This window comes from Cupressus sempervirens, chromosome 6 (assembly GCF_028749045.1).
Source record: "Cupressus sempervirens isolate cs-2001-9-10 chromosome 6, ASM2874904v1, whole genome shotgun sequence".
NCBI lineage: Eukaryota > Viridiplantae > Streptophyta > Pinopsida > Cupressales > Cupressaceae > Cupressus > Cupressus sempervirens.
The window spans coordinates 313,511,932-313,523,942 of record NC_143123.1 but is presented as its reverse complement, the minus strand read 5'-3'; the positions used below and the strand labels follow the sequence as shown (position 1 = coordinate 313,523,942).

Below are 12,011 nucleotides of genomic sequence, written 5' to 3'. Positions count from 1 at the left end.
CACTCTAAACCCTTCTATCCAAACGATTCCATGAGTTCGGAATGCTTGGATGCCAGCTTAGAGCTCCCTATCCATGGAGTGCAAGAGAGTGTATTTCAAGTTCAAGGGCTCTCAGATGAGCCTTAGAGATACTCTTCTTGTTAGTAAACCATGCAATGGGATGTTCCAAAGACAAGATGCAAGAATGCAAATGTCCCAAGGAGTTCCTCAAGAATGCAATGCAAATGAAGATTAAGCTAGAAAGAGATGCAAAGTGGAGCTATGCTAAAACATGTATGAGAATGTTACAATCCAAATATTAGACTATGTGAGATAGATTATTGCAAAATAGAAGCTAAACTAACATGCAACATGAATCTAAGCTAAAATGCTATGGTATGAGAGAATGTAGACAATAAATAGAAGTTCTCCACAAAGCTCCAAAGAAACCTGTTAGAAAACCTGCAGCATAACAATATTCAAAAGATGGTTGATTGAGGGGGAAAGCTCCCTCCCTTTTAAAGATGTATGGATGGTAGAGATCAAGATGAAGATGGTGGATGATCAATGGTGTAATTTGAAAAGAGGAGTGATCCATGTGCACACACAAGTCAGCCAATAGAATATAAGTTGACTTGTCATATAAGACAAAAGTCACAAAGCCTTTTCTTTTAATTGCAAAATAGAAAAAGGACTTTATGTGTGCACTTTAAGTGGGTTAGAAGAATGGGGTCTTTTATTTAATTAAAAGGGGACATGTTCTTTTCATCAAATAATGAACTTAGGATAGCATAGTAAAACTATAGGTTATAATCAAATAAATTGATTATTAGCAAATTTGGCTTAGGTAAGTGATTAAATTAATTTAGCCAAAATTTTGAAAAGGGGGCTAATAGTCTAGATGACCATTTTTAGGTGATTACAGTTGCCCCTCTTTGACTAATGCATGATCGATCTGGGAACACATTATGTCAAAGAAAATCAAAGCCAAGTAGGCGATGATAGATATAGATGTCTAATTCAGAAGAGTGAAATGCAGAAATAGATAGCAAGTCCTGAATGCACAGCCTAATAGTAGTAATACTGAACACTAGGAAGAGATGATGTCAGAATTCAAGAAGAATGCTAACACTTAGAAAAGCAGATAGAGCGAGAGCAAGTGAGAAGATCAAACAAATGCTCCTAAGCAGTGATAGAGTATTTATGCCCCCTCGAGATCAAAATTGAAATGAGGTAAGGGGATGCAAAAATTAGCTAGAAATGAGAAAATTATAATATAGCAATGTCCAAGATGACAGATAGATGATTAGAACCCAAGAATGACTATATAAAAAAATTGATAAAATGCCCTAGTTTGACTAGAGTTGACCTTGAAGGATATAGCATAAAAATAAGGTCAAAATGAGTAGAAAGGTGATTTTAGACATGAAATAGTGAATTTAAGTAGATATGAAGTATGGAAATGATGAAGACATGAAGAAATGAAGATGCCCCAGTGATGATTCAGAGATTAGACCTCAAATGGTCAGCTAACTGCTCAGAAGAAGGTAGAATTTTAAAAGACAATTTTGACCATCAAGCTGAACTTAGATTTTGATTTCGATCCTGAAAATGGATCCAGGATGTCAAAATTAGCTAGGGGTGCAATTTTTGCGCAATTCCGAGGAGTAAAAAAAATTAGGTCAAAATGAGGTTGGAGGCTATAAAAGGGGTCCAAGTGCCATTTTCACTATTCATTTGTCTTTTTGTGATTTGAGAGATTTTTTGTGGTCCACATAGCATCATGGCTTAGGTGAACATTCCTCTTCATCGACACCGTTTTGAGTGCAGTCGGTTGCACAACTGGCCACAGCGATATGGGGCGCCGGTAAGTGACTATCTTTTTGTTGCTTTTTCAAGCTTTTTGTGAGTTTTTCGCATGTTTTCAAGCTTTTTTGAAAAAAAGTCGCGCAATACTTTTTAAATTATCGCACAGCTTCAGAAGTATTATCGCGCGATACTTTTTACGAAAAAAAATGTCGCACTGCTTAGGAAAATGTGTCGCTCGAAGGACACCCAAATGTCGCACGACATAGTGCGAAGTGTCGCACCATGTAAAAATGTCGCACTACTATTGAAAAAAGTGTCGCGCGACATTGTTTCAGAAAAATTGTCGCACTCTTATTTAAAATAGTGTCGCGTGACACTGTTTCAAAAAAAGTGTCGTACTTTTTTTGAAAAAAATGTCGTATAGATAGTTTTGTTGTTTTTCTGAATTCTTTTTTCTTCATCATGTGACTATTACTGATGATTTCTTGTTTTACCTAGACAGGAGGTATTCTTAGCATTACAGATTAGAGCTCCCAGGGTGGTTGGTTTACACGTTGTGCAACATTTGAGCGATGAGGAGCAGACTGCGATAGTGGCTATGGGCTTGCGCTGGGTTATACGGATGCCCCATATTCGAGAAAACCATGATTTGCTGTCTGCGCTGGCAAAGAGGTGGCATAGCGAGCACAACACCTTTCACTTACCGACCGGCGAGGCGTCGATTACTTTGGAGGATGTATATCGCATTCTGCGAGTGCCATGCCATGGCGAGCCGGTAAGTTACTTGGTTAGTAGTTTGTTGATTTAGCCATTTCAATGTTGGATGCCAGGTGTACTGATGTTAAGTTTTCATGATGGTATAGGTGTACTATGATATGACCCCGACAGAGGGGCGAGCACGAGTGCAGGAGCTTTTCTAGGATGTGACCATTTTGGATCGTCACCTGAGTTGGGAGAGATTGATGATTGAGTATGGATATGATTATCCTTTGCCCAACTTATTATGTTCTTTGGTAGCCCAGGCCCTGGTGATAGACCGAGGCCAGAAGGGCTTTCCACTAGGATGGGGTTGGCTGGTATATGATCTGATCTCCAGACCATGTAGGATGGCATGGGGGCCTGCGATATTGGTAGAGATGTACCACGAGCTTCATGAGATAGTGTATCATGAGGGTGGATCATGGGCATGCGGAGCAGTGTTAGCGCAGATCTGGGCTTGGGAGGACATTGCTGTGATCTGACCACGAGTGCAACCACGAGAGCACAACCAGCCATACATTTTTTGTTATAGTGGTTTCATCCCACAGAGACATAGTGGAGATGTGACCTATTATCGACGCGTGTTTGATGAGCTGACAGCATTCACATGGCGACCATACCGGGAGTGTCAGCGATGGTCAGATTCATGGGAGTTAGAGCTCTTTGGGGGGTTTACACATGGTGTGGTGGGTTTCTTTGCATGGCTAGGCAATTCCTCACATGAAACCCTACACCAGTCTAGGTATTTTGGTCTCAAGTCTTCATGCGAGAAGGCACTTCTTCACATGACACTATGCACTTCTTTGTGTGAGAAGGCACTTCTTCACATGACACTATGCACTTCTTTGTGTAATAAGGCACTTCTTCACACAAGAATGTGGTATTATTAGGCTTCACATGAATCAAAGGGGCTATCTAGGTTTGTCAAAAAAAGTTTGGAGATTGGTTTTAGGTACCCTTTTTGGTTTTACACCTTCCTAGTTCATAACAGATTACCTAAGGGGTTTAAAATATATCATTTAAGTTGATGTATATATCTTATACTTAAGATAGATTTTAATAAATGCGATGATTCATTTGAGATAGGTTCTAGAACTCTATGAGCTAAGATAAAGATTCTTGGAAATTTTAGTGCTTAAGAAATCTAGACTTAGCCAAATTTTAGGGCTTCAAGATTTCATACTTAGCCAATTTTTAGGAGTCAACATTTGTCTATCAACTTGGTTGATCTTGTATGATTTCTAATATATTTTTTGGTTAGTAGTGGTGTTTGGAGATCTATTGGTGTTTGGTTGATTGTTAGTCTTCCATTGTGATCTTTATAATCTGTGTAGGTTGTTATCATGTGCACTTACACTTGGTTTAATTTTTTTATTTTTTTAATTTATCTTGCTTGTACTTCATCCTTGTTCCAAGGATCTCTAGGTGGGGCATTACATTTGGTATCAGAGCCCATGTTGCAACATTGGGATATCTATGTTATGCTTCCACTATGGTTTTGTTTCTATTTTGTATTGTTATATTATGTTTGATTATTTGATATCTTATTGTTCATGGTTTTGACTCTTATGCTTTTGATTTGACTTTCTGACATCCTCTTGTTGTTCCCACGGTGATGCCTCTTGCACGTAAACTTGGTGGCCATGGTGGTAACCATGGAAATGAACACCATGAAGAGGAATGTCAGGATGGAGAGGGAGAATGAGGTAATAATGTTAATTAGGATGGCATGGGGGTGTTGTTTCTAGTACTCCAAGAGATTCTTGCTTGGTTGGGCCCTTGTGTTGAGGAGCGCCAATAGGATCATGATTAGGAAGAGGGGTCTCACCATGGAGATTCCCATCATTAAGAGCATAGAGAGGAGGAACATGAATGTGAGCATTTTCTTACCCCACCAAGGGGCATAAGGCACCATTAGGGTGGTAGGGACTACAATAGTGAGGATTCCATCAGATTGGATATCATGAAGTCCCTTCAAAATTCTAGACCACTAGTGTATGATGGCAAGGGAAATGGCCTCAAAGATGAGACTTGGTTGTTGGACATGGAGTGTTGCTTCACCATGTATCCATATTCAACCAACATGAGGGCCCATTGTGCAATTATGCAATTGAGGGACCACACATTCATTTGTGGAATATTGAGAGTCAAAAGATTCAGGTTAGTGTTGTAGATCTCACCTAGGAGATCTTTGAGGAGAGATTCTAAGACAGATTCTTATCTCTTTAGTTCAGAGAGGCTTGTGTTGACAAGTTCCATGCAATTTGGCAAGGAAACATAACAGTGGATCGGTACGAGATCTGATTCTTTGAACTTAGGTAGTATTCATGCTATGAAAATGATGATGTACTCTTAGCTCATCATTTTATTAGAGGCCTTAAGGATTCCCTCATTGGAGAAGTTCGCATGCATCAGCCTAGGACTATTGTTCTCGTTGTTGAGAAAGCTCATATTGCAAAGGAAAATTTGGCTAGAGGTTTTAGTAGAAGATCTAGTTCTTAGAACCAAAGTGCAAATAATTTAGGGAAAGATGCACAATACTCTCAGTCCTTAGGGAAGGGTCAAACCTAGTCAGCACCCTCCTAGGGTGGTCCTTATCATAAGAATAGGAGGAGTTACTAGAGTAAGGGTGGACAGTATTTAGGTAATTCAAGAAAGAAGGGAGATAACTAGAATCAGGGATAGAAATCTTAGTAGGATTTTCTTTTGTGGAGTGGCCAATAGAATTCTAGCAGAGGTAGTGCACCATATCCTAGTGCTACTCAGGGTGGTCATGGGACAGGACCCAATTTTTCTGGGAATTGTTATTCTTGTGGCCAACCTAGCCATAAATCTTATGATTGTTCGATCAAAAAATCTATAGGACTTGGTAAGGGTGTAGTGAGATCTGAGCCTACTATAGGAGATGCAGGTAGGAAACATAGAGTCTTTGTGGTAGTTGACAATCATCAAGCTAAACATCAAGGTATAATAGTCCTTTAGTTTTGTTTGACTCTATTGCTTCTGATTGTTTTCTTTCACCATCTCTTATTCAACAATGTGGGCTAGTGGCAATATGTCAAGTTGATAGGTAGTAGGTTGAGTTAGCCATTAGTTCTAAGGTGGTTGTTGACTCGTTGGCTAGCAGTTGTAGTTTGAATTTGGAAACCTTCACCACCACAATGGATTTATGCATTCTACCTCTAGGATCGTATGACATTATGTTGGGCATGGATTGGCTAGCCACCCCTTAGGAAAATATTGATTGCCATCATAAGATGGTATAGTGTGTTGATGAAACAAGTGGCCAAGTGAAACTTTTGGGAGTTCAGAGACCAGTCTCGCTTTGTATGATCTTAGCTAATCAGCTAAAGTGTAGTGTGCAAAAGGGTTGCCAGTTGTTTCTTGTGTCTCTCTGTGATCTCAAGGAAGCCAAGAGCCATATGGTGACCCTTGATGTCACCCACTCCTTCATGAGTATGTAGACATGTTTCCTAATGAGATTCTAGGTATGCCATGTTAGATTGTGGTGACTGATTAGGAAAGTAATGTACATACTTCATAATTAGTGGGGTTTGAGGCATCGCCCCAATTTTTTTTTTGGGTACTATTCGCCATTCATAGATTCACCACTAAAGTTATGGCTAATTATGGCTGACATGTTATAACCCTAAAGTGATTTAATACTTGTATAAAAGGGTTTAGGGTTGGGTATTTTCATTATGCTGTGATGCGAAATTGGTTCTTGTAGTAGTATTGAACTGTAATGGATTATGGTTTGTAATCAGGTTGTAATCACTGGATTGTAATAAGATCAGACTTGCTATTTGGTGGATGTAGCCTAGGGATTGGGTGAACCACATTAAATCTTGGTGCCTTGTGTTCATTTCTATGTGATCTATTATTTTCTATTATTGGTTATATTTGCATGTAGTTTTTATTTTTGTATGTGGTTTATCCTAACAAGTGGTATCAAAGCAAGGTTGTCTTTCAGTTATCCTCTGCAGGAAAGTCTCATGGTTAAGTGGGAGTCTCACAGTTGAGTGGGAGCAATGGTAGATGAGGGTAAGATAAGGGTTGACAGGTTTAATGGGCAAAACTTTCAGTTATGGAAGATGCAAATGGAAGACTATCTATATCAAAAGGATTTATGGAAGTCATTGGAAGGCAAAGCCAAGAATCAGGGAATTATGTCAAAGACTGAATGGGATCTTTTGGATAGAAAGGCACTCAGAAGCATTCAATTATGCTTGGCAACATCGGTGGCATTTAATATTACAAAAGCAAAGACGACAGAAGATTTGATGAAAACCCTAGTGACACTATATGAAAAGCTCTCCGCTTTAAACAAGGTATTTCTCATGAAGCATTTATTTAATATGAAAATGGCAAAAGGTGGATTTGTTGCAAATCATTTAAATGAGTTTAATACTATTACTAGTAAATTATCTTCTATGGGTATCAATTTTGATGAAGACATTAGGGCTATCTTGATTTTGTGTTCTTTGCCTGAAAGCTGGAATGGCTTGGTAATGGCGGTGAGTAATTATGTTTCTTGATCTAGTACCCTAAAATATGATGATGTGATCAGTGTTGTTTTCAGTGAGGAAACTCGTAGAAAATCCTCAAGTGGATCTACATTAGGAAGTGCTTTGAATGCACAAAGCAGGGGTAGAACGACTGAGAGAGGAAGTAACTCTGGAAATCATGGGAAATCAAGAGGACCAAATGATTGCTGGTATTGTTGGAAAATAGGGCACAAAAAGAAAGATTGCTGGAATTAAAAGAAAAATGAAGGAGATAAATCAGATGGAGACAAGGAGGCAAATGTGGTAAGTAACAAATCTGAAGAGGATGCTTTGCTTCTATCTTTAGAAAGTGTAGATAATTCATGGGTTTTAGATTTTGGTGCTTCATTTCATGCTACACCTCATAGAGGTTATTTCATTGATTATGTCCAAGGGGATTTTGGGCTTGTTTATTTTGGGGATAATGAACCTTGTCAAATTTTTGGAAAGGGAAAAATTAAGATTAAGTTGCAGAATGGGAATCATTGGCTACTACATGAGGTAAAACATGTTCCAAGGCTGAGTAGGAATTTAATTTCAGCAGGGCAACTTGGTGATGAGGGTTGTGTAGTTACTTTTAATGATAAAAATTGGAAGGTTTCAAAAGGTTCCCTTGTAGTAGCAAAAGGTGTGAAAGTAGGCACCTTATATCTTTGTATAGGTCATATTGTTCCTTCTACTTTGATTGTTTTTGAGAAAAATGAATGTTTAGGAACAATTGCCGCAGTTGAGCAGGGAGAACAAGTAGCTGCTATAGATTCTGATACAACACTGTGGCACAACAAACTTGGGCACATGAGTGAGAAAGGTATGAAAGTAATTCATTCAAAGAAATTTTTACCAGGTATGAAATGTGTTAATATGGATTTATGTGAAAGTTTTGTGTATGGAAAACAAAAGAGTGAGTTTTGTAAAGATTGGGAAGGAAAACAAAAAGGAGAAATTAGAGCTTGTGCATACAAATGTATGGGGACCAGATCAGGTATCTTCCCTTGGTGGTTCTCATTATTATGTTACATTTATTGATGATGCAACTAGAAAAGTATGGGTTTATTTCCTTAGACATAAATCTAATGTAATTCAAACTTTTAAAAAATGGAAATGCTTGGTTGAAAATGAGACTGGTAAGAAATTAAAATGTCTCAGATCTGATAATGATGGTGAGTATTGCAGTCATGAATTTGAATATTATTGATCCACTAATGCTATTCATAGACAAAAAATTGTTCCAAGGACTCCACAGAAAAATGAAGTGGCTAAATGCATGAACATGACTACAATGGAGCGTGCAAGGAGCATGAGGTTGCATGCTGGGTTACCCTTACACATGTGGGTGGTGGCTGTCAATACTGTAATATATTTGATTAATAGAGGTCCCTCTACTTCTTTGGGCTGTGGTATTCCAGAGGAGGCATGAACTGGTAAGAAGGTGAGTTATTCTTTTCTCAAGACCTTTGATTGTGAAGCTTTTGCTCATATAGACTCTAAAAATAGAACCAAGCTAGAAGCGAAATCAAAGAAATGTGTCTTTGTTGGATATGGAATTAATGAATTTGGTTATAGGCTTTGGGATTTTGAAAATCATAAAATTTTTAGAAGTTGGGATATCATATTCAATGAGAAAGTTTTGTACAAAGATCTATTGCAGCAACATGAGAAGAAAGAAGATGATTATGTAGTGCTGGATGATACTCCAAAAGCTAATGTTCTAGCCATTCCTCATGATATGCAACAACTGCAACAAAAAATACCACATACACCAATGAATGTTAGATGGTCAATGAGGCAAATTAGACGTGCACAAAGATTTTCTCCCTCTTTGTATTCTATTTTACTTACTGATGCTGGTGAACCTGAAAGTTATGATGAAGTTGTGTAGGTGGATACTAAGATTCAGTGGGAGTCTGTAATGAAAGATGAAATAGACTCTTTGCTGAAGAATAAGACATGGGATATGTGCAAGTTGCCTACAAGTAAAAAGGCTTTACAGAATAAGTGGGTTTATAGGTCGAAAGAAGAGGAAGGAGGTAAGAAAAGATTTAAGGCCAGGTTAGTTGTAAAAGGATTTGCACAGAAAAAGGGAATTGACTTTGATGAGATATTTTCTCCTGTTGTTAAAATGACTTCTATCTGTATTGTTTTAAGTCTTGTGGCTACTGAAGATTTGCATTTAGAGTAGCTAAATTTTAAAATAGCCTTCCTTCATGGTGATTTGGATGAAGGAATCTATATGGCTCAGCCATGGGGATTTGAGGTCAAAGGTAAGGAGAACTTAGTGTGAAAATTGAAGAAAAGTTTATATGGCTTAAAGCAAGAACCTCAGCAATGGTATCTAAAATTTGACAGGTTTATGCATGAGCATGACTATAATAGGTGTCATTTAGATTATTGTGTTTATTTTAAGAGGTTGGATGATGATAGCTACATTATTTTATGTTTATATGTTGATGATATGCTTGTAGTTGGGTCTAACATGGATCATATTAAGGGGCTGAAATGCTAGTTAACACATGCATTTGCTATGAAGGATTTATGGGCAGCAAAAAAAATCCTTGGTATGAAGATTTGTAGAGATAGGAAGAACAGAATATTAATGCTATCTCAGGTTGATTATGTTAAGAAGGTGCTACAATGTTTCTCTATGGAGAATGCTAAAGCTGTCGGCACACCTTTACCTGGTCATTTGAAGTTGACTAAGGAGATGTGTCCTAAGACACAAGAAGAGGAGGATATGATGTCCAAGGTACCCTATGCTTATGTTGTAGGAAGCTTGATGTATGCTATGGTATGCACTAGGCCAGATATTGCACATGTAGTGGGAGTCGTTAGCAAGTATATGAGTCATCTAGGATTTGAGCATTGGAATGCTGTCAAGTGAATTCTTAGATATTTGAGAGGAACATCTAATAAGTGTTAACACTTTGGGGGCTCTACTATTGGTTTACAAGGCTATGTTGACTCAAATTTGGTAGGGGATATTGATACAAGGCAGAGTACTACAGGTTATGTCTTTACTATTGGTGGGGCAGTTGTGAACTGGGTTTCTAGGTTACAAAAGATTAATGCTCTATCCACTACAGAGGTAGAGTATGTTGCTGCTATAGAGGTAGCCAAGGAGATGATATAGATTTAGTTCTTCTTGGAAGAATTGGGACATCCTCAGAAGGATAATTATTTGTTCACAGATAGTCAGAGTGCCATTCATCTTGCAAAAAAATCAGCTCTGCATTCTAAGACCAAACACATACAGTTGCAGTACCATTTCATTCGGTTAGTTTTGGAGGATGGATAGTTAAAGCTGGAGAAGATACATACCAATAAAAATCCATTAGATATGTTGAAAAAGGTTGTAACAAGGGAGAAGTTGAACTCCTCTTTAGCTCCAAAGTTGTATTACGACAGGACCAATCTCCAAGTTATGGCTAATTATGGCCGACATGTTATAACCCTAAAGCACTTTAATACTTGTATAAAAGGGTTTAGGGTTGAGTATTTTCATTATGTTGCGATGCGAAATTGGTTCTTGTGGCAATATTGAGCTATAAGGGATTACGGTTTGTAATCAAGTTGTAATCACTAGATTGTAATAAGATCAAACTTGCTATTTGGTGGACGTAGCCTAGGGATTGGATATACCACATTAAATCTTGGTGCCTTGTGTTCATTTCTATGTGATCTATTATTTTTTGTTATTGGTTATATTTGCATGTAGTTTTTATTTCTGTCTATGGTTGATCCTAACATGCCACCATAGCGTGACATTGATTTTTGGATTGACCTTTTACTAGGAGCAAAACTGATTTCATGAGCTCCTTACCACATGACTACTCAAGAGTTGAGTGAGCTTAGATTGTAGTTGGAGGAATTGTTGGCCAAGGGCCATATTCATCCTAGTGTATCCCCATGGGGTGACCTAGTCATCTTTGTGAAGAAGAAGGATGGTTCTTTGTGGTTGTGCATTGACTACTGGCAAGTGAATAAGGTGATAGTGAAGAACTGTTACCCTTTGCCAAGGATAGATGACTTGTTTGATCAAATGAAGGGTGCTCAAGTATTCTCAAAGATTGATATTAAATTAGGATACCATCAGCTTCATATCCAAGAGGCTAATATTCATCAAACAAATTTTTGTACATGGTATGGGCATTATGAGTTCAGAGTTGTATCCTTTGGGTTAACCAATGTGCCATCAGTATTTATGAGTTTGATGAATGGTGTATTTTGCACTTAACTCAATCAGTGTGATGTAGTGCCTACCCCTAGGTCACATTTTTTTTAATCATTGTCGAACTCTTTTAGGGCTAGTTTTATGTTGATGGTTAGTAGCATTGTTTTGAGACTATCAGATATTGTGCTATGGATTTAGTTGATATGTGATGAGATTACTTAGACTCTACATTTCATGCATGATGATTATTACATTATTTTAAGTTATTGATTAGTTAGATGGTTTATTATCACATGTGTTTTCTTATGGATACTTACCCCATACTTGCATGTGTATGGTGTGTGTGTTTGTTCTTGGATGGCATTTTTGATGCGGTTAAGGAAGGGAGTCGTAGTCACCTGCTAGTCAGGATCTACACGATGCACCACTTCCTGTCATTGCCTGTTTAACTTAACATATATATATATATATATTTTATGTACATGCATGGTTTTATGCAGGTTGCCGATATCGGGTATCAACTTTCCTGAATTGCCAGGATGAGCGTACCCTATCGCATTATCTCAATGGTAAGAGAGGGGAGATAAATTCTCAAGTCCAAATCTCAACCCTTTAAGCCATTTGTTCTAATTGAAAATTAGGACAAGTATCTGAGTTGAGTACCCTCTGAATGCGTCAGATGACATAATTCATGATGTTAACTCTTTTGGTTTGATTTTGTATGTATTTTGGCTATGATGGATTTTTGT

General features: G+C 37.9%; 1 pseudogene; it reads left to right on the top strand.

Moving 5' to 3' along the window:
• Positions 1-1,835: 1,835 nt before the first annotated feature.
• The window catches only part of LOC149552448 (carotenoid 9,10(9',10')-cleavage dioxygenase 1-like), a 78,683-nt pseudogene continuing 68,507 nt past the window's right edge, over positions 1,836-12,011 (top strand).